Here is a 24,205-nt window from a genome sequence, read left to right as displayed (position 1 = left end):
TTTTGGGTCTTCTTCCTTAGCCACACTGCCCCTGGGTTTCAATCGTGGTTTTATTTCCACCTCTGCATGTGGGTCGTCCACCGGGGTTTGCTCCTGGGGCTGCCCTGGAGGACTTGGATTTGCCCCTGTGAGGGCCTGGCGTGGAGGTGGTGCAGCTGCTTGGGTCGCAGGGGTTCTTGCAGCACCAGGTACTCAGGGGAGTTGGCAGCTAGGGAAGCTGGAAATATAGTGCCCTAGAAGGGTATGGCAACCAGTATTGGCCAACACACTCCAGTATTCTTACCTGGAGAACCCGCTTCCTTGACAGAGAAGCCTGGCAGGCCGCAGTCTACAGGATCACAAAGAGTCGGACACAACCGAAGCGACCCTGTGAGCACAGACGCAAGACTTTTTTGCCTCTGGCAGCTGTGTCCCAGGGAGAGTTGAACATGAAAGCGGCACATCTGCTTGACTTGCGGGGACCCTGGCAGGAGTTATGGCCTTATCGGAGTCTTTTTTTGAGTCTCTGTGTAGCTGGCAATCAGAAGGCCTCTATGGCTGGTCCTTCTCCGTAGCTCCACCTGTTCAGGCCCTTAGAGGGCTCCCTTGCCTAGGGTCGTCCTCTGTTGTTCAGCCCATCAGGCACATAGAGGCGCCCCCCTCACTAAGGCCCTACTCTGTAGATTGGCGCATCAGTCTCTTAAAGGAGAACCCTGGGTGGGGTCCTACTCTGTAGTTCAGTGTGTTGGGTGGTTGATAGGCCAGCCTCTCTATTATTCAGCTGCCGATGCTGGGGTGTGGGGAGAGAGAGGCTATGGTGATGGCTCCACCCGCTATGTGTGACTCAGCAGTATTGCCTTGCTTCCATGGCTGCCTGGCTTTCCTCCACTGGCATTTCCCACCACGATCTCCTCCCTCACATCCTCTTGATCTGTCTCTCCACAGTCAACATCAGCCCTTGCCCTGGGATTGTTCCACAATCCTTAAACTCCAGCTCACAGCCATTGCACCTTCCAGGGCACCTACGTCCCTGTCCAGGGTATGTATGACTGCCACAAGGACTGTCTGATTCTCATTCCATTTAGGCTCTCACAGATCAGCCGTAAATGTTTCTCCTCTGACTCAGACAATTGCCCTTATGTGGGGATCAGACCCCTGCTTCAGGTCCCCCACCCATCAGGGCAGGTCCAGTCCTACTAACACTCCTGTTTTCCCCCTGAGTTCCTTCATCCTGCCGAGTTTTGCATGGTTCTATATATTCTTTTCCACTGGTCAGGTACTCCTGTCCGGTCTCAGCTGGTGTTCTGCATGCACTTCTGTGTCTTATGGTGTATTCCTGATTACCCATGGAGAGAGATGTACTCCATGCCCACCTACTCTTTCACCATCTTGTTCTCTGGCCAATGTTTTTTTTAAAGGAGGGAAGATTGTCCTAGAAAAATATTTTTGAAGGTTTTCTTTCTTTTCTGATCTGTTATGCTTTATTTAATTTGTCCTCATTTGAATCTTATCTAAGCAAAATTTGTTCATCTTCCCATTACTCTGATTTTGATGACAAAACTGTAGAATGGAATGCATTTTGGTCCCTCCAAGGGAATTGTTTTATAGAAGGGCCACGCTAGGTTTCCATAGTCACTGCATCCTTCAGCTGGGAAGGTAACCTTTAGTGAGAGCTATGGCTTCTTAATCTTTTAGTGGTAATTTCTCTTGTGAAAAGGGGGCCTGATAGAATCTTGGCTCACTAATTCATGCCATGTGGGCCAAAATTGAAGCATTAAAATTTCATAGATATAATATCATTTATAAATCATGTCATAAAAGCATTCATTTCCTGTAGACCTTGAAAACTAGGCATACCTTCCTCCAGCTGTTGCTTAAGAGTTCATTACATACATGCCAGTAATTGTGAAAAATAAAGCTATGGTAAAGGAGGGGGATATTTTGTATCAACACCCTAAGATCATCAAGGTACTGTCTTTTCCCTGTAAACACACTGCTCACATCAGTGGTGATTTAACCTGCAAGCCTGCCTCCATGCAATGATGGAGCACCACAGAGTTGTATTCATAGGCCAAGCAATTCCAAGAGGGCAGCTTTCTCATTTTTTATGACCATATTCTGTTCAGATGGAGAAAGAGACTATTTATTACTTTCCTCTAGTTTCTCTCCTATAAAATTTCAATATGTTTAGTGGTAAGCACAGTAGACTAATTAAGTAGATGGTCAACATTTGCGACATTTCAAAAAATGACAGACGCTTCTTTTTGTTGTAGCAGATGGGAAGTTGATAATCACTTAAGTTACAGAAATAATTTGCCCTAGTTTACTACTCAGTTTTTTGAAAATTATCTTTGGCTATGCCTGGATAAAAATTCCTTTGTTCTTATAAAGTGGTGGAAATTAGGAAAGCCACATTGAGGTGTTTCCAGGAGGTGTATGGTACATGTTTGGTTGACTTGCAGATGTGAATGGAAATATAATCATATTTGCCAAGCATAAAACCTCAGTTGGTAAAACACTTTCATCTGCAATAATCCACCATTCTTGAAACATGCCAATTTGCTCTAATAATGCAAACACCCCTAAGAGTTTCTATGTTGTATAAACAACTAGTTGTGGTAAGCAATCAGATGCAAGAGGCCATTATATAATAATCTGGGCTTTGTTGCTTTTCAGGAGTTTAGGGAGTGGTGGTGTTTGCTTGCTTGTGTTTCCTTTTATTTATTTATTTATTTTTTATTAGTTGGAGGCTAATTACTTCACAACATTTCGGTGGGTTTTGTCATACATCGATATGAATCAGCCATAGATTTACACGTATTCCCCACCCTGATCCTCCCTCCCACCTCCCTCTCCACCCGATTCCTCTGGGTCTTCCCAGTGCACCAGCCCTAAGCACTTGTCTCATGCATCCCACCTGGGCTGGTGATCTGTTTCACCATAGATAATATACATGCTGTTCTTTCGAAACATCCCACCCTCACCTTCTCCCACAGAGTTCAAAAGTCTGTTCTGTATTTCTGTGTCTCTTTTTCTGTTTTGCATATAGGGTAATCGTTACCATTTTTCTAAAAAAATTTATTGTGTTAACATTTCATAGGGCAGTATTAAGATGGATGTTTTGACCCGTGACATGAAAAGTAGGTGAACCATCTTTTTATTGCTTGATTTGTTGGAAGGTTCTATATGTATTCAGTTTTAAAGATTAACCCCAGGAAACTTGGAGCTGCTCTGCGGTGTGAATTCCTAAATCTAGTGCCTTTTCTCCAGGCTGGAATTGACCTAGACACAAATATTTGGTAGTGTAGAATTCCCTTCATCATTGATACCTGTTGCCCACATTCACATGGACACACTTTATATATGCTACCTACCCATGCCTCATTTGTCTAGTACATAATCTGATATGTGATTTTGTGCTAATTGGAATATTGGTATATTTGTTTTCAGCCTGATCTCAGCCTTCTTCAACAAGATGAAATACATTGTCAAGCAGAATATATCAAAATGATGCATCTCAGGAGATATCTATGCATACACATATTTGTGTGTAGAGGGACATACACATTTTATATATTCTACACAATACACTTTGAGAGAAATTTCCTCTTTTCTTCCTGTCATGTTTACATATATTCATGTACTTCATGTGGTATACTTTGGCCCTGAGAAAACCAGACCATTAGGTGTATGTTACCTTGACTGAAAAACTTGAACTATTAATAGCTTAAATTAGCAAGTTCCTGGTGGTCTTTTGGGTACATACATTTTTATGTCACTTATTTTTTTCTCTTTATTGTGGAGAATTCCAAACATACACAAACATGAACAGAATACTATAATGAACCTCTGCATATCTATCACTGGCCCCCCAAAACATCAGCTCATCAGTTTATCCTAACTCATCTTCACCATTAGTCACATTTCCCAAACCCACTTTGTATTATTTTGAGGCAAATCCAGGGTCATATACTTTCATTATTTTATTTCTAAATAGTTCAGTTGTTGTTGCTTAGTGGCTAAATCATGTCCAACTCTTTTTCAATCCTGTGGACTGTAGCCTGCAAGTCTTCTCTGTCTATGGGATTTCCCAGGCAAGAATACTCCTCTGTCTGTGGGATTTCCCAGAAAGAATACCCAGGCAAGATTTCCCAGGCATGAAATGGAGTTGATTGCCATTTCCTTCTCAGGGGACCTTCTGACTCAAGGATCGAACACACTTCTCCCACATCACAGGTGGCTTTTTTACCATTGAGCCCCCAGGGAAGACCCAAATGGTTCAGTATTACTTCTAGAAGATAAAAACTCAGTTTTTATATATGGCCAGAATACTAATACCACACTAAAAAATTAAATTAATAAATAAATTAAAGATACATGTTTCTATCATAAAATATCCAGCCAATGTTTACGTCTTCAATTATTCCATGTGTCATAAGTATTTATACCTTTAAAAAAACTGGATCCAAATAAAGTTCATATATTACATTGATTGATATGTCTTTAAGATTCTTCAAAATAGATATATACTCCTCTCCTTTTTTTTCATTTCAGTTCATTTGTTAAAGATACTTGGTGTCCTACACCTTCTCTCAGTCTAGCTTTTGCTGATTGTATCTTCACAGTATAGTTTAAACTGTCCTTTGATCCTCTTACTTCTATAATTGGTAGTTGGATCTAGAGATTTGACCATGTTCAGATTTGATTTTTTGGATAATATAACTACATATCTGATATTGTCTACTTAATAGAAAACAGATACAATAGGTCCCCTACATATGAACTTTCAAGTTGTGAACTTTCAAAGATGTGAACATGAGCACTCATGTCCAATCACTTAAGTTAGTTTACGTGTCTGTCACACATTGTCATGTGTGTTCGTCCTTGACCAGTGATCGTGCTTCTGTGCTCCTTACCGTACTATATAGAGTACAGTAGTACAGTCTCTTCCTTTCAAGCCCAGGATGCCCAGAAGCAAATGTAAAAGCACTGGTGATGTAGATGGTACTGCTAAGAAGCACCAAGAAATAACAATGGAGATAAAGTGAAAATAATTGAAAGAGTGGAGTAAGGAGGAAAAATGGTAGACATCTGTCATTCTTATAACATTGAACTTCTTGCTATGCAACACAAGGAGCTTACTCATGAAGACCTGATAGAATTAGAAGCCCAGAGAAAGGAAAAAGAGTGACAAAAAGAAGTAACTGAAGAGCCAAAGAGATTCATGATGCAGGAAATGGCAAGGGGGTTTTATTTGTTTGAGGAGGCATTGTTAGTTTTTCTGTGTGTGTTTTTTAAAAAAGATTTATTTATCTATTTTTGGCTGCACTGGGTCTTGCTGTCCACGGGCTTCTCATTGTGGTGGCTTCTCTTGTCCAGCATGGGCTTTGTTGCTCTGTGGGATGTGGGATCTTCCTGGACCAGGGATTGAACCTGTGTCCCCTGCATTGGCAGGCATATTCTTAATCACTAGACCCCCAGAAAGGCCCTGGGGGTTAGTTTTTGAGGCACAGGATCCAAAGCAGAATGGTACGTGAAGGTTGTAGCAGCTGTTCAGAATCCAATCCAGGACTACTGTGTTATCTATGATGAGAGAAGGGCTACTACCCAGACATCACTGGATTGTTTTTTCAAGAGGTTGATAGAACTGAGTTCAGCAAGTAACCAGAACCTGTGCCATCAGTGTCGGATGTGAGTGAAACTGCAGCTTGCCCTCCATCTCCTATTCCGATGATCCTTCAGCTCTACCATCGCCCATCTCCTCCTTCTCCTCCAGTCAGTAACTCTTCTTACCAGCACACATGATGCCAGCCTCTGTGTGCCAGCTGTTGAACTGTACTGCTGTACTTTTCAAGATACTATATTAAGATTAAAAATGTTTTACTTTTTTGTGTTTGTTTTTATGCATTATTTTTATGAAAAGTGTTATAAACTTATTACAGTACAGTACTATATAGCTGACTGCATTAGTTGGGTACCTAGGCTAACTTTGTTGGGCTTATGAACATGCTGTTAGAATGGAACTCATTCATATGTAGGGGACTTACTACAGTGAAAGTAACTTACTACATTGTTTAAGACACTAAAAGGGCTTCCCTGATAGTTCAGTTGGTAAACAATCCGCCTGCAATGCAAAAGATCCCAGTTCAATTCCTGGGTCAGGAAGATCTGCTGTGGAAGGTATAGGCTACACTCTCTAGTATTCTTGGATTTCCCTTGTGTGGTTCAGCTGATAAAGAATCTGCCTGAAATGTGGGGGACCTGGGTTTGATCTCTGGGTTGGGACGATCCCCTGGAGAAGGGAAAGTGTACTCACTCCAGTATTCTGGCCTGGAGAATTCCATGGACTACATAGTCCATGGGGTCACAAAGAGTCTGACACGATTGAGCAACTTTCACTTTCACATACTTAAACAATTCCTAGTTGTTTCTTCGAAAGATGTTAGCTGTTAGAGTTCAAAGCCCAGATCCACTAATTCATTAGAGATTACAAATTAGTGATTTTCTTATTTTCTCATTCATTCTTCATTTATTAGATGTAATATTTCTACAATCAAAAAAATTCCCCTTAATTACTCTTTGGGTAACAGTGGTACAGTTAGTGTTGAAAAGAGATGATAAAATTTTCATTCCTTTATAGTTTTCAAAATAATGACTTAGCTCCTTGGCATTCTTTATCAGGGCCCATTATTTTTTTTATATCATGAAGAACACAAGCATTTAAAATTTATTGAAGTATTTCTATCTGTTATAGTTATTATCCTTATTGATGCTCAAACTGTCCCATCTTTGCCCAGTAGGAGCTCCTTAGAATTGGCTAGGCTCTTTTGACACATTTATGTCCACTATTCACTCTCTTGCAATTTCGTGTCTCAGAGATTCTGGAAATGGGTCACTCCCTCCCCATTTTATTCAGCCTCCCCTATCCCATTTTCAGTTTATTCCAGGTGTTCTGCCACATGATTTCAACTCTGGGATAGCTTCTCAAGGAGCTAGTTTTTAAATGTAAATGACTGAGATACACAAAAGTGCCAGAACACATTAGTTTTCAACAACATGTCTTATTCTTCTCACATTTTCATGTTATCTTAGGGAAGCAAATTCACCTGGTGTTTAGAATTCTGATTTTTTTTTTTTTCTTTTGTTGATCTCTCAGTTCCAGACTGCAAATTGCTATGGTCTTCTGCGTCTCCTTCATCACCGCCTAGCACCTGGTAGCCACCTCAATACTTGTTGAATGAATCAATGATGAAAAAAACAGATGAAAAAGATCCACAGTCTCCTTTTACTTTCAGGAATAAATTCAGCTTTAGATATTGTGCTGTGAAACTGAGCACTGTATTAGCTGGTGAGAGAGAGTTGATACACACGAGCAGGATGAGAATGGATTTCCTGAGCCATTTGGCAGGAGGGCTTCAACAGAAAACTATCCCTTGTAGGAGAAGCATTCCCTGTGCAGTCTTTCAGATGCTAATTTTGACGAGCACCAAAGCAAGACACATGCTTTGGAGTGTTATGGGACTTTGTGCCAAGAGGTTGAAATAATTTAGTGAATCTGAAGGGGGTGGAGATAGAATAGAATTATAGTTGCTTTATCCATTTCTTCTGCTCTGTTTAGGTGATTTATCTATTCTGATTTCCCTGAATTGTTCAGTGCCGAGATTTCATGGAAATAGGTGTTCTAAAAGCCACTAAATATTGTTTTTTAATTACCTCACGGCCTCAAAGGAACAAGTAATCCTCATCTTCTTTTTATTGGCACTAAAATTCTCTATAACCACTATCTCCCATAAAGATCATTCTTTTTAAAACCTTGTTTCTTCCTAAGGAACGTTGATTTTCTACATAGATCACTGCAGAATGGAGTCGGGCAAAGAATAATCATTGTCATTCAAGTCAGGGCTTCACAATATATCCGGGTGCTAAGAGCCACTCTAATTGGAAAGAGTCCATGTGTCATAATAAAATCATTTATCCCCCAGACAAAGATAGCAATAATTTTGTAACACGTCATGTGTCAGTGCTTACATATAAAGTTGGAGAGCAATTTTAAATGGTTTCCTGTGTACTTACTAAATCCATGCTTATCATACATCTTATTCCTTAAATCTGTACTTTACAGACAGATTTTTATTGCCTTCACTCCGAAGGTAAGTGATTTTTGAGCATTTAATCTCAACAAGTTAAGTTAAACCATCTATATGAAACGGACATTTTATTGGTCCAAGCTATTTGAATATTTGAACATTGGCAATTTTCTATTTTTTTCAACCTGAGTGGACTTTCGCGAGCCCTCAGTCACCCTGGAGATAAGTAGGACCTAAAGAAGAGGATGGTTGATGGCTCATAAGGTAAAGAATCTGTCTGCAATGCAAGAGACCTAGGTTCAATCCTTGGGTCTAGAAGATCCCCTGGAGAAGGAAATGGCAACCCACTCCAGTATTCTTGCTTGGAGAATCCCATGGCCAGAAGAACCTGGCAGATTCACGGCTGAGCAACTAAGCGTGCATTTGTATCTATTATTTACAAATACGCACATATATGCTATGATTGCTAATATACCAAGGCACAATTCTTAAGGTGAGGGTCAATAATATAATGGGTATAAATCTGTATTTTGTATTTGCTCCTAGTTTCTAAATTGTTTAGTTAGTTCTGTTCAGATCGTCACAGCTTTAGTCCTGACACTGTGACTAGCGAGAAGCTTGACCTTGGATGGGGATGTGTCAGTTCTGTCCAGTTTCTGCTGCGTGCTTGTGTTTGCATTGGTAGTATTTGTGTCAATCTGTGGTTTCTTTGCAGGTATATCTTTAAGCCCATTGTACACTTTAATAGGGCTAATTAATAAAAAATTAAATATAAAAATAAACGTATAACCCAATTTGACTAGACCACTTAAATCAGAGTGTGTCGCAGTATGCTGAATGTTAATATGCTGACTCTCTGACATATGGATGCGTGATGCTGCCACCGTGATGCAGAATGTTACATTTTAGTAGAACTTCATTTATAATTTTTCAAATAGAAAATAGATATAAATGAAAGGTTAAATGTAATCAGAATTTTTTCCACCCACATGCGATCTTTCCCCATGGCTTGGATTTCTCACAGCGTGGCAGTTGGGTTCTGAGAGAGACTCTCAAAATCAAGCATTCCAAGACCACAAGGCAGACGCTGTGTGACTGTGATCTAGCTTTGGACGTGATATAGTATCACTGCAACCATCCTTTGTTAATTAAAGCAGTGACAAGTCTACCCAGATTCAAGGAGAGAAATATGGACCCCACCTTTCTACAGAAGGAATGCCAATTTGTCCAATCGCCAATTTGTGACCACTGTTTATAAACCACCATGCTACCCAGTTAATAAGCCCCATATATTTTGTCTGTAATAAACAGTCATCCAAGTTTACTACCTCTCGTGATAAGAAGCTCATTATTACAGAAGACAAACTATTCCTTTTTTGGATAGTATGAAATTTAGAAAAACTTTTCTCAAGTTAAGTGAAAATATACTGTTTCATAATTATCAGTTTTTAGTCCTCCTTCTGCCCCCTGGAACTGGGCAGAGCTTGTCAGTTTCCTTTTTTTGTTTGAAAGTAGATTTCAAGTAAACCTTTTTCTTTGGATGCTCACATTCTTAGTTGCTCTAGTTAAGTTTCCTATATTTCTCGTGACCTTTAATCAACAATAGTTTATTCTTAACCCTTTTTAAAATGCTGCTAAATTTGAACACATGTTCCATTTAATATTTGCCCCTTGCTATAAAGTTATTTGCATATGAACTGGTTTTCCCAAAGAAAACATATGTATTTATTGAAGAATTAATTAAAGCATATTGCTAATACATAATTTTTAAGATCCTTGGAATGCCAGCATACTCCAAGCCAGTGAGAGCTGGTGTGGTAGACTGTTCTATATGGTTCTAGGAGCAAATATTCGTGCCCCATATGGCAAATAATCTCAGCCAGCAAACATACCACAGCATCATATTGAGTTGAAAGTGTTCAGCAATATGCGTTATATACCCCTCAGAAACCTCTCTTTTTGCCATATATTTCTGTGTTCTGGTGAATGGCTTCAAACCATAATAGCAGACAAAATGTATGCAGGTCTGCTGCGGGTGAGGCAAAGAAACAGGAAGAGTATCATACTGGGTGTTAACATGCAGGGCTTCTAGCAGCTTGAGGAGCTTTTGATGAAAAGGTCAAGGTAGCAGATGGTAAAGATCAGCAGGAAATTAGGGATTGGTGTAAGTCCTTTTGACATTCTGAAGGGCATTGTAAAGCCTCCCTATAGGATTGACCAACAATTGTCTGAAATATCCCTAGAAGAAACCAAAGCTAGAGCATGTCATAACTCCTAGTGATTTAACAAAAATGGAAGACTGCTTGCCTGCATATAATGCCAAGAACTCATCTTCATAGGGGCTATGTTCTTAGGAACCTGTGTGATTCAGTTGGTAATTTATTTTCAGAAATACAGGCCTCACACCAAAAAGCATAATTCAATATTCTAGGTGAGTTTTGAACAGAGAAGGCTGAAGGAGAATTGACTTTGCTAAAATATTAATATTTTCCATCTATTATTTCAGTTGGATTTAGGTTTTTTAAATAGCTACTTTATACCATTGACCTATTGTGAATTTTTTCAATGAAGACCTCCAGATCCTTTTCAGATGAAATTCTGCAAAGCCAGATTCTCTTCCTCATCCCTGTTCTAACATTTTATGTGATTGTGGTGGTGATGAAACCCAGGACTAATGTTTATTAGGCATTCATCATGCTCTAGGCACATTTAAGTGCTTTCCACTATCTCAGGAAATCTTCACAACAAACCTTTGAGGCAGTTACTTATATTCTCCCCACCTTAGTATGGAGAAAGTTATAGAAGCCAGGCAGGTAGGTCTTACAGCCAGCAAATGGCAGAGTTGGGATCAGTATAGCACTTGTGGTGATATCAGATATTGAACATGCCATTTATGACATCAACTATCCCTCCCAGGTTGGGTTGTATTTGTAAACTCCAGGAGGACACGGCTTTATGTGGGACACTTCTTGCTTGGTTCACAGAAATGCTCAACAAATGAATGAATGAATATGTTATGAGTCAGTCAACCACGAATCCACTGAAAAGCATATGATAGTCCAGTTCCTCTTGATGCAAACCAAGTGTGTCACTCTTAATGTGTAATGAAAATTATTTATTTTCATCTGTGATTCTATAATTATGTTGCAGTTTAGTCACCAAGCCATGTCAGACTCTTTTGTGATCCTATGGAGTATAGCCTGCCAGGCTCCTCTGTCCATGGAATTTTCCAGGCAAGAGTACTGGAGTGGGTTGCCATTTACTACTCCAGGGGATCTTCCCAACCTAGGGACTGAACCCACATCTCCTACATTGGCAGGTGGATTCTTTACCACTGAGCCACCTCAGAAAGTGAAAGTGGCTCGGTTGTGTCTGATTCTTTGTGACCCCCGTGAACTATACAGTCCATGGAATTCTTTAGGCCAGAATACTGGAGTGGGTAGCCTTTCCCTTCTCCAGGATCTTCCCAACCCAGGGGTCGAACCCAGGTCTCCCACATTGCAGGAGGATTCTTTACCAGCTGAGCCACCAGGGAAGCCCTTCCATAATTATAAAATTCCATAAAAACATCCTTCTGGGAGAGTGAACAGCACTGAGGCAGAGCAGTCCTCTTTTTCAGGGCATGTTAGATGTCTCTGCTTTCCAAATATTTTAAAAGCTAGCAGCAACCTCAGGCATGAAATTATTTAATGGGCAGCCCTAAAAGAAAAATCAAGCTTGAAAAAAAGAGCATAAAAGAAATCCTACTGCCGACTCTCAGTGGAAAGCGCCATGGGTCCTGCCAACTTTAGAGAAATAAGACACCCATCACTGAAATTATGTGTCAGAAGAAACAAAACCAAATTACACAACTGAACTTTCTCAAGGGTGGAGTGAGGAAGGGAATCTTAATAATTAGTTGTAGCAGATCGTTGAAAATATTGCCACTCCTTCCTATGGGACACCTCTCTGTGGAAAGATGATACACCCCCCCACCCCCATCCCACTTCTCTGATATCCAGTTTGGACAGTTGACTTTTTTGAGCCAGTGGCATGTGCGCAAAAGTGATGCATGCCACTTCCAACAGAAAGTTTTCAGAATCCTTATGGAGCATACTGCCACGTGGCCTTGTTTTCTGTGACAAGGTCAGCAATGTCCTAAATATGAGGATTGCAGTAGCTTGAGTCCTGGAGTAAAGAACACATCTAGCAAACCCATTATGGTCATGTAACACCAGCAAGAGTTGTTCAGTTGTTACAAGTCACTGAGTACTTTTGTTACCACCTCATGCCTTACCCAACATGACGGATACTTTAGTGCCTGTGCCTAAGGAGATCTGAACTAATGCTGGAGAAACATGTTAGGCATAAAAGAAGAGCAGCACCTTGCTGTCACAGCCACATTCAGCAAAGGAAGAACCCAGCACAGACACCATCTCTGAGGGCAGGACTGGACAGACTGGGGATCGAGGCATACGCAGAGCAGATGAACTGCCAAGATGGGAACAGGCCCAAAGCTGAGGGCCTGGGAATACTGTTAATGAAGTTAGTATCTTCCTGAGGAGTGGCAGAAAGTAAATAACATTTATTTCTCCTAATCATATTGTTTCTTTGCTATTAATCAACTGATTCCATAGACCTTCCTTTGAAATACAATAGCTCTCTACCACCTGTGAGCACCTCAAAATCACCACAGTACCTTAAAATCAATCAGATACCAGATGGATTTTTATTTTACTTATTTGTGGTTAAAATAGTAGATTTAGGTTTTGCATCTGAGAGTTGGCTGCAGCATTAAGAAGTCAAAGGTCTGGAGCACCCCTGGCCCCCTCATAAATCTATAGGTCTACTCCACTTCAATCCACTTCAAATATTTGGCTACTAATTAAATTTCATTGTACAAAAGTTTCTGCAACCAAAAATGTGTAGAAAACCACGGCCTCAGAGAAGGCCATGAGATTATTTCAGCTATGTGAACTGATTATCATCAGATTCTGCGGACTCTGTTCTGGTCTGTCCTAATCGCAACCCTTCTTTTCTGAGCATGTGACAGAAGAATCATCGCTGCAGAGATAAATATTCATGTGTGTTGCATTTTGCTCACAGGCACTGTATAAACTATATTTAGAACTCTGAATGTTGAGATGTACTGTGTCAACACTGAAATTTAATTACTGAGATGGACTTTAAATCCATGTACCTTCTTGCACTGTGGAGTGAATATTACCTCCTGTGTTTATTCATTCTCCTTTATGCTTCTGGAGGAAAGTGTTGCAATCTGTTTAACGAGGACACCCACCTGCCCTTCTCTTCCAAGTAAATGAAATGAGCTCTCAGTTTCACGACTCTTTTATCTTTGTATTGTGAAAAAGAAATATTGTCTTGCTAAACTCTTTGGACACTTCCCAATATGTGATATCTCCTTGCCACTCCTATTATCACTCATTCTGGTAATAAATGATAATGTTCATTGCTAGGATTTGTAAAGCTCTGTCAGTTAGCCCATTATTTTAAGCTCAGGTTAAGGTAAGGAATTTAGATTTATATGAGCCTGGTGCAGTTTCATTAGGAACCAAAAGCATTTTAATTTTTCTCTCACTCTATGCAAGAGACTTTATACATCTTAATGTTACATGAGTCAGTGTTTTAATATTTCTTTCAAATGTATCTATTCTCTGTATGCTATTTACTGTCTTTGTCAAAGTCAATGAGCAGGAAAAAAAGTATCTACATGGTAACTCAGGAACTACTGCCTTCTTGGCCCTTATATAATAGCTAAGTGAATGCTTTTAAAACTGAAACTATCCCTGGGACTTTTCCTGTATAGGATTTTTATTTTAAAATGAATATCATAAACCTTAGGTCTGAAAACTAACAGAATTTTTGCATTTACCTGATGGCCTGTAGCCTTTATGTTAGAAAGTATGTCAGTTTGCTTCCAGTTGGTTAGATGAAGCAATTCTTTAAAACCGAAATGGAAAGGTTTCTGTTATATTTCAGCAAGCACCAGATACAAAGGCCAGTTTGGGTGGATTATTATTAGAATGATTTTATATTAGTCTTGATACATGGTACAAAATAAGCCCCCTAAATGAGAAGAGACAAGGAAAGAAATGTATTTGATTATCTGACACCAATTCATTCTGTGAGACGGAAGGCTGATTAGAAGTCCAGGCACTGGGACAGCATATTGTGTGAGTCCTGGTCAGGGCATGGTGGGCATGTACATGGCACTGGCTGGCCAGGTGTCCACGAAGGCCTTCCTGCCCATCCAGTTCTGCTCAGCTTCTATCTGTGTACGGCGCTGTGGCTGGCTTTGAGAAGGCTGGTTAAAGGGCCACATTCCTTAGGCGCTGACACCTGGTGTAAGTGAGGAGCAGCCTGCCGCCCTGCTGCCCTGTTCTGGCCCTGGGCTGTCAGAAGGTGTAATGGAGCATGTGCTTGGACACAAAATTCAGTTCAAATCACACTTCTCTGACTTACCAGTTGGATGACTCTGGGCAAACAGTCTCTGAATCAGTCTCTTCATCTCTAAACTGGGAGTTCCCATGAGGATTAAATGAAATAATCCAGAAAAAGTGTCTGGTCCAATTCCAGACATATAATGGACTCCTGATAAATAGAATTCGTGAAGACACCCCAACCCTCTGGCAATGAGATTCAAATCTAATTGAGTTTCAGTGGCATAAGAGAAATGGCAGGTGGGCAGGAAAGGGAGGCTGGGATTAACAAGAGGCAGGCTCACAGCACCAGAAGGTGCAGACAGAGCCCATTGCTGGTTGTGGCAGCCTGAGCTCATCAAGAGCATCCACCAAGGATGGTTTACCTGGGCCTCCAGGAACCTGGAAAGCATAGCAGGGGCGCTGTGTTCCAGCCAGCCTGAGGAATGCCAGAAAAGGATGGAGGTAGGGTTGACTGATGTGGCGAACACATTTTGTTCCTCTCCTTTTTTACATATAGATATTCTGCTCCTTGCTAGACACTGATCCTAAAAATGAAGGATGGACTTGGTAAATGCTCAGTGGTCATTAGTACCTTTTTTTTTTTTTAAGTCTGTCAAAAGAAAAAAATTTAAATAATAAAAATAAAACATTCCCCTATATTTTTTTTAAATGAAACTATAGTCAAATAAAGTGTACAATGCCACTGTCTTCCACTTTTAGCACCTCCTTCTTGATCTCTGCTTTTCTATCACAGCAAACTTCAGCATCTGTGTGTTAAACAGGACACAAGAGATAGGTCAGTAATAGTCAATAGACACCTAAGAAGAAGAGAAAGTTAACTGAATTGCAAAGCTGATAGCACGGAAGGAATGCGCTTGATACTTGCCATGGGTGGAAGGCTGGAGTGCAGCACATGTGTTCTGGTTGGCTATTTGCCTGTTTGTCCTTAGGTCCATTTCCCTCCCTTCCCTGCTTTACTGTTAATCACAGGAAACACCTTTTTTCAGGTTCCCTTGACAACCAAATTCCGGGTAATTTTCATCAGCAAGAGGTACTAGCAGAAGACTGGAGGATGGGAGGACTGAGAAAGCAAGGTATTTCTCCCAGTGCCTTTGGGGGTATTTCCAGTAGAAGCTGTTTCTCCTTTAGCTCTACCCACTCCCCAGGGGACATCCCTTCCCTCCGTGGCCTCCAGCTTCTGCTCGGCAGCCTCCATAGTGATACTTGTTCCAGCCTGAGTATACTGATTTCTGGAAATATCACTTCTTGGGGGTATTGGCTTCCTGCTGCTGCCTATATTTGGGATGTCTCATCTTCCCTTGATTGGCTTTTCATGTCTTTCTGTGTAACTAATTCCAGTGTTAAATTTTCTCTACTTGAAGTACAGAGTGGTTTCTTTTTGTGTCTAGACCCTACTGATACATTACACATGGTGATAGGAACCTACTTCTGCCCACAGTAATTCCATTAGAAAGGGAAAGCTAATGTAGTAGACGTGTGTCTACACAGCTCTGAATAAAAGCAAAAATGCATGAATAATGCACCAAAACGTTCCATCATAACAAAGCACTGCTTTGGTCTCCAATATTTCCTGCCATTGGCAAATATCTATTTGTTATTCTGAGGACTTATCATTAGGGCTAAACTCTTTCACATGACAGTCAGACACTTCTACAGGAGCCTGTAAGAAGTCTGTATTTTTCCAGGTGAGGAAAGCAGCCCTGAACTGAGGTTTCCTTTCACCCTGTACTTTCTAACATATAGTTCATTCCTACTCACCAGAAGGCCTGCCCATTGCCCTGGTGTAGAGGGATCTGTCTGGTGGGCAGGACAAAGTGCCCTGACCTGGTTTTCACTCTCTCCTTCTAAGTGAGAAAAACTGGAGATTTTTATCAAGTGATTAGAGAATAAAACTGGGTAATTTTTGTAAGAATTCAGACAGTAGCTAATAAAATGGGCCATTAAAATAATTCATGTCTGAAATTCAGCATTAATACGAAGCAACATGTTAGGTGGCTAGGGCTGACTTTTCAGAGCTCTGGTCCTAACTGCACAGTTGCCTGAATAATATTCAGAGAATCCACCTGAAGCAAAGGGAACTAAAGACTGGCTTAAGGGTAGCTTAAATTATTATTGAAGATAGCAAAATTCTACCAGAAACAGATAAACTGGGCATTCAGGTATTTAATGACTTAAAAACAAGTTCTTGCTTGATGACCAGCACTCCTGCATGCATAGAGCTTTTATCCACACCAAGTTTGGCAAACAGGGGGCAACAATACTCTTTACTTTCTTTTGGAGGGGTAGCAGGTAGATTCCATTTTGTATGGTGGCACCTGCCTTTTCACTGGGCTAAGTACCCTGAAAACCAGGCATGTATTTTAGTCATCTCTGGCTGAATCCAGTGGTAGCTAAGAGCAGGATCAGCAAAGGGACCTTGAAAACTGTATTCAGTGTGGCTAAGTTATATTATGGGCTTCCAAGGTGGGACAGTGGTAAAGAACTGACCTGCGATGCAGGAGATATAAGAGACGCGGCTTTGATCCCTGGGTTGGGAAGATCCCCTAGAAGAGGAAGTGGCAACCCATTCCAGTATTCTTGCCTGGAGAATTCCATGGATAGAGGAGCCTGGTGGGCTACAGTCCATGGAGTCACAAAGAGTCAGACAGGACTGAGCACACATGTCTCATATCCCTCACATCAAGTCATGTCATGTGGTATGTCTATACTCAAGAGGTGCCTCTATTTCCACCTCCCATTCCCTGGGGTTTGTGGAACCCTGTGCAATCAAGACCCACACTTTACTGAGGTTCTGAGCAACTGCTGAATGTGACCATCTTTCACCTGCCATTATGTCTCAATGCCTTGTACTAGCAAAGGACCTATCCATTCTATAAAGGAATAAGATTAGGATTTTAGGAAGGCTATAAAATAAGGCAACAATAAATTTTTCAATACCCAGTTGTCAGATCTGTTTCACTACATTGCAAACACCAGATTACTTTTTTAATTATTTCAAACTCATGCTGGGAATTATACAAGAACCATACATTAGAGGAGAAAATAGGCTTACCTTTTCTATTGTCAGACTTCAGGCACCCACATGGATCTTCATGGTGGAGATTTTAGCAGCTTTCTTAATACTGAATTATTTCCAATCAGAGCTGAGAGATTAAAAAAATGAACTCTCTGTGGATCCACTCAATTTTTTAAAAACTCATGTTTAAAATTAATAATTTTCTTGGGCATTCAACATTGAATAATAAAGCTGAGCTCATTCACTTAAAGTTTTTAAATAGCTCTGGATTAGTTCTCTGTGATACAGGAAACCAGTAACTGTCCCAGGATTTCATTTCTGATTGTGTGACCTTAGTCAGGTTGTTGTTCTCAGTGTCTATTTTCTGGAAAATGCAGGTGATAATGGTGTTTACCTTGAATAATTATTATGAGGATTAAATTAGATCATTTGTTTGTCATTCAACATCTCCTGCATAACTGGCATGGAGCCTGTCCTTGTTGAGCTTATGGTTTGGAAGAGGAAATAGAAATTAGTCAAATGATTGCATGAATAAATATGATTACAGGTAGATAAAGGCTAGGAGGATAGCTGATGCTATAAGAATACATGACAGGGGGACTTTGCTTAATCTGGGGAGAGGTGGGAGTTAGAGAAGATTTTCTGAAAAAATGCAAATGAGTGAAGATAGGGGGATTATTGAGTTAACTAGATGGAGTGTGTGTGTGTCTGTGTGTCTATGTGTCTGTGTGTGTGTGTAGGGGAGTGATATTTCAAGCCTGTGCTCAGGTTCCCTCTGGGAACCCACCCCCCTGAGAAAACTATTATTTTCTTTCTAGATTTGTTTATTTTTATTTTTCACCAAAACAAATTCTATTTTTATCTGGAAATTTAGGGTATCACTTTGACAGTATGTGTTTATGTGGGTCCTCTGGTAATGGGTCTGTACTTTGTAAAGTGTGAGGCTGATGTGCATGAAGTCCATGTATCCTGGACACATATGATGGACAGTATTTGTCATTCATTCAGAAAACATTTTCCAGCCATCTACTCCTGACAGCCCCTACTCCATACGCTGAGGATATGGAGATGAAGGACACACAGCCTTTGTCTTCAAGGACTTCAACCCTAGAGTTTAGTGAAGAAAAGAGATACCAAAATATGTATTTATAATATGACATATCAGAGCTATGTGTGTTTGGCAATATATTCATTAGCACAGAAAGATCCTGGCTGCCTCTGCCTGAGAGAGTCAGTGAAGACTCCCCAAGACATGCATTCCAGAACAGGTTGTACAAAGATACCACATCTGTATACCCAGAACCTAGAAAGTGTCTGGTGCTTTGCATCTAAACAATAAATGTCAGTTTAATTTACAAATGGCACAATACAGAGCTCTATAAGTTATTCTAAATGGTTCATGTATATCATGTGAGAGTCAGCTTCTATGTACGAGGCCAGAAGTGTAAACAAGAGTAAATTGATGAAGATTTTCTTAATACAAGGTAAAGAATCCTAGCCTTGGTTCTCTGATCTTAGTGGTGGAAAGCAATGGAAGTATTGTAAGCAAAGATAATGACATAAAAGCTTTGCATTATAGAAAAATCACTGTGGCAGCAGTTTAGAAGATAGATACATGGGAGAAAAGGTTGAAAGCAGAGAGACTAGTCAAGAAGTGATGGTAGTTGCTCACACCAGGGAAGATGAGGTTCTAAGTGAAAGACAAAGAGGATGAATTTGAGAAACAAAGAAAAGTCCAGCAAAAGCATGTGGAGTTAAAGGAGAACAAAGAGATGGAGATGACGAGGAAATGCTTCTGGCTACATGACTGCTGACAAACCTTAACTGAGATGAGGGTACAGAAATGCAAAAACAGTTGAGACAATACACAAAGAACAGATCAGGGCCTGTTATTGATGAGGAACACTACACACAGGAGAGATTATAAACTTACATATTTATTAACTCCCTCACTCACTTAGGGAAGAGAAGGCATCAAACAGAACCTTGGAGCCCTCTGTCTCTCACTCCATCCCCTCTCTACTCTTCTTCATCTTAGACCTCCTGGTCCCTCTTCCTGAGTCACTGAAGACCTTCTGAACTGGCTCACACCCTTTCTTCAGCCAAATTCTTGTTATTACACAGCCATTGTCCTCAGACAAATTAGCTACTATGTGTTGACCTTTTCCAGACAGGAAAACCAGAATAAGTGCTATGTGACATCTTGCCCCTGCTGGCCATCCACCTGGGGATGTAGAGAAGAGGGAGATGTGCCTCATGTAATTTGGCAAGGTGGGGACTGAAGTATCATGTCTGCTCAGTTGCTTAGTCATGTCTGCTCTTTGTGACGCCATGGACTGTAGCCTGCCAGGCTCCCCTGTCCACGGAATTCTCCAGGCAAGAATGCTGGAGTGGGTTGCAATTTCCTACTCCAGGGGATCTTCCTGACCCAGGGATCAAACTCACGCCTCCTGTGTCTCCTGCATTGGCAGGTGGCTTCTTTACCACTGAGCCACCTGGGAAGACTCGAAATATCAGAGAGAGAAGCAAAGAATGTTTTATACAGCAGATTTCCTTTTAAAAGAACTACTCATTTCCTCACATGCAAAAGATTCAAATTTTGTGTGTTGTCCTCATTCTTTTTTTTTTTTTAAATGTGTATCCACTCACAGTCGCTAAGTTGCTAAGAATTAAAACTGTCAACATGATTTCTTCTAAACAACTCTCTGGGAAAGCACTTAAAGCTTCCATTTATAATCCATGTGTAATTTAAGGACAAGAATGGAAGAATTATTTTTGAAACAAAATAATCAATGAATCATTTATCAGTTCTCCTGCCCCTTACATAACATATTGTAATTAGTATGATGTCTTTGTTGGCAAGTGATTATCAGACGAAACGCAGTATAGAAGCAAAAGAAGATTCTGTAAAGAACTGTATTGTTTTGCAGAGCTAATGGTGATGCTATCGCTGGAATTTTATGTGATCACATTGTTAATTTTTAATTTGATCTCCTTACTAGCAACAGGGTTATTAGCTCCTACCTTGAGTTCTTACTGCCCAAACTAGATAATGAAATCATGACATTGTGAGCATTTTGAAATAACTATTCATCTTATTTAGATGAATAAAAGAAGAAAATAAAAAGAGATCCAAAGCTCTGCTGGCCTTTAACAGGGCACGGTGTTAATAAATTAAACTTGGCAGAACAAAGAGATATTTTATAAACTATCTTTCTAAACTATTTTTATATTTTCCTTCTTTGGTAAAGAATGTAACCACACTGTCCAGAGTTTCAAGATCACCTCCCAGACACTTTTTCTGAGACTGTTTGCTCTACTTCCCCAAAGTATATTTTCATTCCAATAATTAATTATTGAATTCCTACCAGTTATGATACTTATTGGGGAATCAAAGGTAAATGGGACACAACCTCTGCTCTCAAGGTACTCATACTGGAGTCTAAGGGAAAAAGAAAGAAAGTTCATTTGCTCAGTTGTGTCCGACTCTTTGTGACCCCATAGACTGCAGCATGCCAGGCTTCCTTGTCCATCACCAATTCCCAGAGCTTGCTCAAACTCTTGTCCATTGCATTGGTGATGCCATCCAACCATCTCATCCTCTGCCATCTCCTTCTCTGCCCACCTTCAATCTTTCCCAGCATCAGGGTCTTTTCCAATGAGTCGGTTCTTCACATCAGGTGGCCAAAGTATTGGAATTTTTGCTTCAGCATCAGTCCTTCCAATGAATATTCAGGACTTGTTTCCTTTAGGATGGACTGGTTGGATCTCCTTGTAGTCCAAGGGACTCTCAAGAGTCTTCTCCAACACCACAGTTCAAAAGCATCAACTCTTTGGTGTTCAGCTTTCTTTATAGTCCAATTATCACATCCATACATGACTACTGGAAAAACCAAAGCTTTGACAAAATGGACCTTTGTTGGTAAAGTAATGTCTCTGCTTTTTAATATGCTGTCCAGGTTGGTCATAGCTTTTCTTCCAAGGAGCAAGCATCTTTTAATTTCATGGCTGCAGTCACCATCTGCAGTGATTTTGCAGCACCCCCAAAATAAAATCTGTCACTGTTTCCATTGTTTCCCCATCTGTTTGCCATGAAGTGATGGGACCATATGCCATGATTTTAGTTTTCTGAATGTTGAGTTTTAAACCTACCTTTTCACTCTCCTCTTTCACTTTCATCAAGTGGCTCTTTAGCTCTTCTTCACTTTTTACCATAAGGGTGGTGTCATCTCCATATCTGAGGTTATTGACATTTCCACCTGCAGTCTTGATTCCAGCTTGTGCTTCATCCAGCCCAGCTTTTCTCATAATGTACTCTGCCTATAAGTTAAATAAGCATGGTGACAATATACAGCCTTGACATACTCCTTTTCCGATTTGGAACCAGTTTGTTGTTCCATGTCCAGTTCTAACTGTTGCTTGTTGACCTGCATGCAGATTTCTCAAGAGGTAGGTCAGGTGGTCTGGAGTCTAAGGGAAATATAGCCCTTAAATAAATGATTTCATTACAATGGAATAAGTGTGCTGATGTCATAGGTCATAGGTCAGTGCCTTGATGGTGAATAGGGGGGACTTACTCTTACAGAACACTAACCACTTACCTGCAGAAATCTCTTAAGATTTGTCCTGATTCACACAAAGCCCATCACAGTCAGCATAAGAAAGAATGTGGAGTGGAAGCTGCCTTCATGATGCCCCTTCACCCTGCATTTTATCCAGAAGGGCCTCCTGGATTCCCTTAGGACATGACTCTAAATATGGGTTGCTGTATGTGTGGTAAGTCACTTCAGTCGTGTCTGACTCTTTGTGACTCCATGGATTGTAGCCCGTCAGGCTCCTCTGTCCATGGGATTCTCCAGGCAAGAATACTGGAGTGGGTTGCCATGTCCTCCTCCAGAGGAACTTCCTAACCCAGGGACCAAACCCAGATCTGTCTCCTGCATTGACAGGCAGATTCTCTATCACTAGCACCGCCTGGAAAGCAGGGGATAACTTTCAGTGGCTGCTGAAGTCATTATATGGCCATGTGATTTTAATTGTGATTCTTGGAAATAAATATATCTTTCTAACAAATATAGAGAATGTAAAAGCACTGACATACAAATGAAGCTATTTAAACAGCTATTTTTTAAACACATCTAGAACTGATTTTGTTTTTAAATAGAAAGCTAGCAGTCCCAACAGTCAGTCTTAACAAACATGATATCCCACGATTTCCATTTGTAAGGTGATTTATGGATAAACAGAAAAGAAAAAAAACATAACACATGTACCTAATTCTTAAAAAGTTTCACTCTCTTCTTAGGGAAAAAAACATACTTCTCCCTTAATATCCTTGACTTTTGGGACCTTCAAAAGTATGAAAGATGTGTAAAACCTTCTTGTTGCATCTAGTTTTTCAGAAGACCTGAGTTATCAAATTATACTCCATAATAAATTGTTCTTAACTATGTCCTGATATTGTCTTCTCAGGAAGGGAAACCTCAATAACATTAGGTAAATAGATTGATGGAATGGATAGATGGATGGATGCATAGGTGGGCAGATGAATGGATGAATGGATAGGTAGATGGATGGATGGGTGGATGAATGGTGAATAGATGAATGGACAGAAAGATAGACAGATAGATGTGACATCAGCCCAGGACTTTCCCCCTGCGTTTCATGTCAGAATATTTGTTATAACTGATGCTTTCAATGAATTATACACTCGGCCAGTCATAATCTGGATCTCCACACACCGAGATGTTTGGGATGCTATTAGTCAGTCTCTTTAGAACTGAATTCAATTTTGATTGAACATGTTTATACTTGTAAGTTTATAATTATCCCTGAGTTCATTTTAAGAGATGGTTAAAAAGGTTTCTGTTTCTTCCTTCTTGCTAACAACTGCTGTGTTCTCAGAGAGATTTACTAGTCTAAAAGATTTCTGGGGACATTAATAAAAGAAAGAATAAAGAAAGAAAATCCATAGTTTAGTCTGAGTCTGGAGGCATAAAGCAAAGAGATAGTAGGCAGTTTTCTACTGATTAGTTTTCCCATTTGATGTGTGTAGGAGGCCTGCCAAAGACACTCCTACCCAGAACTTTCAGGGCATGGGGAAAAGCTCTAATATAGCAGCAGAAAGTCTGGGTATTCCAGTTTGACTAATCATTCGAGTCATCTTCTCTTCATTTATGCAATAAATATAAGTTGTTTACTTACCATTTGCTGGGTCCTGGTCATGGCAGGGGTGAGTTTCCTTCCCTTTCTAATGGAAACCTATAGATACACACAAACCAGACACACACACACACACACCCTACTTGACTTCACATTTTCCATATAAAGCTGTGGAAGTTGCTGATAAAACTACTTCCCTGTTCTGAGAATGGTCCCAAAGGTCAATAGACTAGTCAGTAGCCCATTAGGCCGCTCTGTCCATGGGATTCTCCAGGCAAGAATACTGGAGTGGGTTGCCAAGCCCTTCTCTAAGGGCTCCAAGGGATCTTTCTGACACATAGATCAAACCTGTGTCTCTTAGGTCTCCTGCATTGGCAGGAGGGTTCTTTACTATTAGGGCCACATGGGAAGCCCATATGAAGAAGTGGACTTGGCACTGAGTGTAGATTCTGGAGAAGGCAGTTTTCCCTCTAACAATTGTGGGCATCATTTCTGGTGGGAGGGCAGTGGGGAAATTG

At 40.4% G+C, this 24,205-nt stretch overlaps 1 protein-coding gene across 4 annotated transcripts in view; it reads left to right on the top strand.

Annotated features, from left to right (window-relative positions):
* The window catches only part of ST6GALNAC3 (ST6 N-acetylgalactosaminide alpha-2,6-sialyltransferase 3), a 592,462-nt gene that overhangs the window by 527,687 nt on the left and 40,570 nt on the right, over positions 1-24,205 (top strand). Inside the window, exon 5 of one of the 4 annotated variants that reach the window (XR_006268131.1) lies at positions 15,496-15,582. The exons of the other annotated variants lie outside the window; for them this stretch is intronic. The gene's annotated coding sequence lies outside the window, so the exon portion shown is untranslated. The remainder of the gene's footprint in view (positions 1-15,495; positions 15,583-24,205) is intronic. 4 annotated transcript variants of the gene reach the window in all.

This window comes from Cervus canadensis, chromosome 2, assembly GCF_019320065.1.
Source record: "Cervus canadensis isolate Bull #8, Minnesota chromosome 2, ASM1932006v1, whole genome shotgun sequence".
NCBI lineage: Eukaryota > Metazoa > Chordata > Mammalia > Artiodactyla > Cervidae > Cervus > Cervus canadensis.
The sequence above is the reverse complement of the archived record's forward strand: the minus strand, read 5'-3'. Positions and strand labels throughout refer to the sequence as shown.